Genomic DNA, 6130 nt, shown 5'->3' with positions numbered 1-6130 from the left:
GGTGGTGAAGGTGATGGTGCTGCGAGTTGGCGATCGGCACCAAGTTTGACATTTGCATTCGATTTCGTTCGTCTGCTGTACAGCAGATCTCAATCTTCCTTACGCGGTTTCGTCACCGTGTGCCGCAGCGGGAAACGATCAGCTCGTGTTTGGTTTTCCTTCGCTTTCTTTCTTTTACTTCAACGCCTAACCTGGCGCTATTTCATTTTCTCTACGGGGTTTATCGAAGCTGCGCAGTTCACAGGCACAATCTTTGCACCGGTGCTTCGCCTATGCCCTTGTCGACGAGCACAGCATTGAGCGGGGCATTTGGGGCGCGTGCGGTTGGTTCGGCTTGGTTGCGATTTCCTCAAACCACTTATCAATGGGGTCGTGCTTTTTGGTACTTTTTCCTACGAAACAAGGGCAGAAAAAGGGCCTATAAGTATGTGAAAACTATTTCATTCAGAAAACGAAGATAGCCGCAAAAACAAACAAAGGTTAAATACGTGTACAAATGTTCCGCCGAGACGAACGTTATGATATGCTGGTTTTTTTGTTTGTTTGTTTTGCCCCTTCTTTGCCGAATATATTAATTTAATCCGCCTTACTGCTTGGGCAACGCTTTCCAAAAAGTGGACCAGCGGAATGTTAATGCCGTTTAAGTATAAAACAAACGACTTGCAAACAACTGCAAATATCCAGTTGCCAGCGAACACTACTCCAGCGACTTACACTGCTCGGTTCGGAAAGAAATGTCCGGTTGCTAATGAAAAGAAGCACCTATCTCCTATGAAAACTATGCAGCCAATCACCTGGTGTGCGAGTATGAAGTCACCAAAGACCGCACAAAAAATAAAACCTCAATAAATCTTTGATCTTCAATGTTTCTGCAACACTACCTTCGATCGTTCGAAAACTGGTAAAAGTAAACCTTCCCCACCAGCCCGCCCGGGTAAACCGATTGTACTGGCGCGTGAGATATAGAGCGCTGCCAGCTCACCAGTGCTCACTCACCAGCGGCGAACTCACTTAACAACTCAACGCTGCCCAGGGAACGGAGTGGCTGTCTGGAATTGGGAAGGAGTTATGGAATGGACGAAATGGCGGTGAACGGATGATGGATGGTGTCGTGTGACGCCACACGCTTTCTTGCCTCACAGCAGCAGCGCTCTGGCAGCGCTCTGGCTCTGGCCTTGAGATGAAGTAATAGTGATTCGACACTTTCCGTTTTGGTAGGCTTTTCTCTCTCTGGTCGGTTTTTTTTTTTACTTTTTGATAGTTGATGCTTGACTGCGGTGGAAGGGAGACTTGTTTGATAGTATAGGAGAAGAACCATCTTCTTATTCTTTTTTATGTGTATGGTTTAATGGGCATCCGCACTGTTGGCTCGTGAAGTGATCATCCACCTACAGGCTGTTTTGGAGCTTAACTACGGTGCGCCTATGTTCGGTTGCGGCTTGTACGCATTTGGACAATGATTTTGCAGCTGCTGTACCAGATCGGTGTGTATGGCGCTAGCAGATGTTGTAAATAAATAAATACACGAAAGCCCACCAACTAATTCACGTACTTCACCTTTAACGCGAAAGAACACAACTGGAATGCTGGAAGATGAAGACCCCCCCCCCCCCCCTCCCCTTTCCCGCTATCCCCTGTAGACACCCCTTAGCAAAAAGAGACACTGGAGATTGTCTAAAAAAAAAGAAAGAAAAAGGTTCATTGTCCAAAATGGCATCGACAGCAAGGTTGGGTGTCTGTTTGCCATGTTATTTTTTACTTCTCGTCTTGCAGCGAAAGTGATAGTGCCAGCGGAGTTTTCGTGGCAAACGTAAGTGAGCGATGAGGTGAAACGGGGCCTACCGTCAGTGAGAAAGGTAGGTGTGTTGGACTCTCCGGTGTGAGAAACCAACCAAATAATGCTCCAATGCTCAGCCATATTTATTCGCCTTTCGACAGCGTTCGTTTCCTCATCCCTCCGCTGACCAATTCTCTTTCCATTTTTTGTTGTTGTTGTTGGTGTTGTTGTTATATTTTTAGCTAATGTTTCTGCTACTATTTTGCTTTCGAAATGCATCCGAAGCTTTCTCCCGCGCCACGGCTAACACCCACCCGTCCACCATCAAAACCGGACACATACACCACACAACCACAACCGTCCACAGGCCGATGATCCCTGCGCCCAGTGTTGCATTATGGTTGCTGTGCGTATGTGTCTGTGTGTGTGTGTGGAGCGAATGGGAGGAAATTCGGGCGCTGATTGTAGGTCTAATGCACGCGTTTAAATCACCCACCGCTAATCAAAACCAATCCTATTCGGCCCTCCTGCAAGTTTTCTCTCGATAGCCCGCTCTCACACACGCTTTCGCTCTATTTCCCTATCGCTTGTATGGCGTTTCAATTCACTAGCTGTTGCATTTTGCGTTGGATTTGGTCCATCGCTGCATAGGAATGCAACCTCTCCTCTTCCCCGCTATCTCCCTACAGCAACCGCCAGCAACGCGTCTACACGGCAGTGCTGGCTTCTTGGTGGCGTTCGTGGCGGAACCCAGTGTTAGTTGTAAGATGAAAGAAAAGCGAATTACGATGTAAAATCTTGTTACAGCCTCTAACTCCGACGGTTCAGAAGGTGAGCTTACACTTTAAAATACGACACAAATATATATATATACACACATATATGCTCACAGCACGCCCATACACTACAGAAACACACACACACACACGCGAATTGCGGAGGGCACCCAAGTTTGCAGAGCAATGGCTATTAAGGCGATGACGACGGCACAAATTGGATGTCCTTTTGACTTTTTGTAGTTGTTGTTAAACTTGTTGCAATTTGAATTTCCAGCTAATGTAACAGTCGTTGGCACACGGGTTGATTGGTAAATACTGCTTCCCGTAACGAGGCGAGCGCATGGGCTCAGCGGTTTTGCCCAAGACCCGGACTAGGAGACGCACTAAAAACTACTCCAGACAGACACCTCACGAGATGCAGAGCTCGCTTCGGACAAAATGCCTGCCCTGTCGTTGACCGTCCGAAACGCGTCGTGCAGGCAAACCACCGCTGAAACTCTCTCGCACGCACTCCCCACGATCAAGTCAGACGTGTCAAACCTTTCAACGGTGCACACTGCTGCACGCGTTCGACTAGCGCACAGAAATAAATAAGAATAAATTGTAAATGAATACCAAATTAATCAACATTTTATTATCAAATGTAAAGAATATCAAATTATCAAATAATTGTAAATTAATATCAAACGATTATTAAGTCATTTAAGAAAAGTTTTAATATAATAGTAAGTAGTACCAAAGGGATTCCTTTTTTAAGCTATCTCTTTATTACCTGAAGATCAGAGATCGCAGTGCAGAGTGTGTAGCATTTTAGTTGGGCAAGGTGGTTTGGTTAAATGTAGTGTAATTATAATTATCTTATAACTATATATTTTATCAAACAAAATGGTTTATAAATTTTGTTATTGTTATTGCTGTCCATGCGCTTTACCCGCAGCACCATAGTGCAATTTGCGTTTGGGGATGGAGTGTACGAGAGACAGCAAGAAAGAGAGGTTTACATTTATAGCTTAATCGAGAGAGCTTTCTGTTCGTTTCCTCTAATGTTTTATTTTTTATGTTCCATGCTTATGAGTTTGGTTGCATCGTGAGATCATCGATGTGAAGTGGAGTGTTCAATCAATTCAAAGTTGATTCACGACCGGTGCTAATGAAATATGTTATTGAAACTAAAGTATTCATTCTGGTAGCTAATTTAAACTTTTATTACAATTTTGAATATAATAATAATAGGCGAAAATCTTTCGGAATTTTACTACAAGACGGACTCTATTTGATCTTAGAGTGAAAAAATAATACGATTAGTTTTTCGGATCTGTTTCGCATTATCAGCATGCAGACTACTTAATATCACTTTGACATACCTGATCTAGTGTCTTTCGTTGTTTTACTACACTACCACCGTTGCACGATGAATTGATCGTCTGCACCGTCGGCTGCAATTTAGCCAACGATGGAAAGCATTACCGATCTACGCAACTAGCGCTTGCCTGCGTGTATGGTGAGTGGTTCCTAATCCTATTGAGGTGTGCAGTGATGTTAATAAGTTAACGAACTTTCAGTTGCATATGCTCATTAATCAGTTATCATCGAAGTTAGAAGATCTGGTTTGGGTTTCGTACACCGTACCACGATGCACTTTTAGAGCATTGGCTCAGTGCTGAAGCGTGGTTCGTGGCAACCTTGAACGTTCCCTTTCACCACCCTCCACATACACATACATAGATACGTCCGCTCGACAACGTCACGTCACCAGGGATCACGGGACGAGAGGTCGTTGGTATATCAATATTTGCAACGTTCATTATCAAATATTTATCTACACCAACCTTCACGTCGGTAGGCTGATCTTTGCGTCGGCAATAAGCAATAATAAAATACTACCGATTTCACGATGTATTTGTTGAAGCTTTTCTGTGCGATTAGAAGACAATCGTAGAATCCAACGTTGTATTGAATATTGGTAAATTACTTTAGGTTTGGAAATCCCGTGATCTATATGAAGACTGCAATATAGTTGAGTATGTTATAACGAAGATTACAAATAGTTTATGTCTAAAGCTCTCCTCTTTACCGGCACAACAACCTCAAGAGGTCTATAGGTCTGCCATTTTCTGGCTTTCTTCGACTTAAGTTACTCGTAGCCAGATAGCCAGTCTTGTGTATGGGGGACTGCTGCGGTTAGGATTTCATTCCGCTCCTGCCGTGTGCAAACTGGTGCCACTACCAATACACCACCGGCTCGGCCCGGTCTAAAGCTTTAGTAACAATAAAAATAAAAATTTGAAATTCACACAGGAATGTTAACAAACACCTAACAACGAGAACAAACCTCTCCAGTCAATAAAAACCTCTTGCAGTTATTCAACTAGATCTCATTATTAGTTGCTATCCTCACATACCTGCGCCGCTTTAAATCCTCACAAAAGCAAGGAACAACTCAAAGGACCTTGAGTTTATTGAAATTATGATTGTTTTCTTAACTTACCGTTTGATTTTTGGCTGCTCTTGGTAAAAAAAAGGCTGGTTTATATCCACCCACGCGGAGTTTGAGAGAGATGAAGGATACCTTTCGTTTCTTGTTTCTCACTAACACCAGCGATCATCGCCAAGAGTTTGATAGTATGCGATAAAGATAGTCAAAGTATTAGAAGACCTGCGGTTACGTTCAGTGATAAGATGCGTAAGCGGAACAGCTATCTGCACGCTGGAGAGGAATGAGTGTCACCTCCTTAGATAGTTGCTCTCTTGGTATCAGAAGTCCAAAAAAGCCTGGTACGTTTGGGGTTTCGTATTCGCGTAACTCGACGCAATTCTAGAAAGCGAAAGTGAATCTCCGTTACCTCCTTCGAGGATATTCGTGAAAGCATCAAAAATTACTCTTTAATAGGACTAGAAAGCAGGGCTTTCCTTCGTGAAAAGTGCGCTCGTTCAGTCGTCCCAAGCAAATTGTTTACCAAAGCATTGAAAGCAATTAACACAGACAAGAATTACAAGAAGTCACGCTCGCGTTATGCAAAGGTAATCAAGCGTCTTTAGCAGCAGAGCAAGACAGCAAAGCTACAGTAGCGCCTCATAAATAAATAAATTAACCATCACCCAACAACCCGTGCAGCGCGGACTTTGATACGCATTCGCGCGCGGTGTTATCAAACTTCCAAAGTAGCATTTTGTCACCCACAAATTGAGTCAACGTTATCGCAATGATTGAGAAAGGCAACCTATCTTATCGTGCTGCAATTGATAAGAAATATTTCAATGAGCCCGGTGTGTCACCGTCAGACGAACGAAATTGTAGCACCATGAATAACAAACAAATGAAAAAGTAATGTCAGCTTCTGCTTGGGCCTGTCCGGTATAGAGAAAGGAGTCATCATAATCATTATTGGGGAAGGGGGGGAGGTGGGGGGGGGGGGGGGGGGTGTTTCAACCGGATAACATTGGTTTTCAAATAATCGATTCATCAGTTCGTGTATTAGTTCGTTTATTTTCGAGAAATTACACCACTTCGCCGTGCTGCCCCACGGTGTTTTGCTACTGATATACCCATTTATTTGATTCCCATTCGCCATTC

This window comes from Anopheles marshallii, chromosome X (assembly GCF_943734725.1).
Source record: "Anopheles marshallii chromosome X, idAnoMarsDA_429_01, whole genome shotgun sequence".
NCBI classification, from domain to species: domain Eukaryota; kingdom Metazoa; phylum Arthropoda; class Insecta; order Diptera; family Culicidae; genus Anopheles; species Anopheles marshallii.
This window is presented reverse-complemented; position numbering follows the sequence as displayed.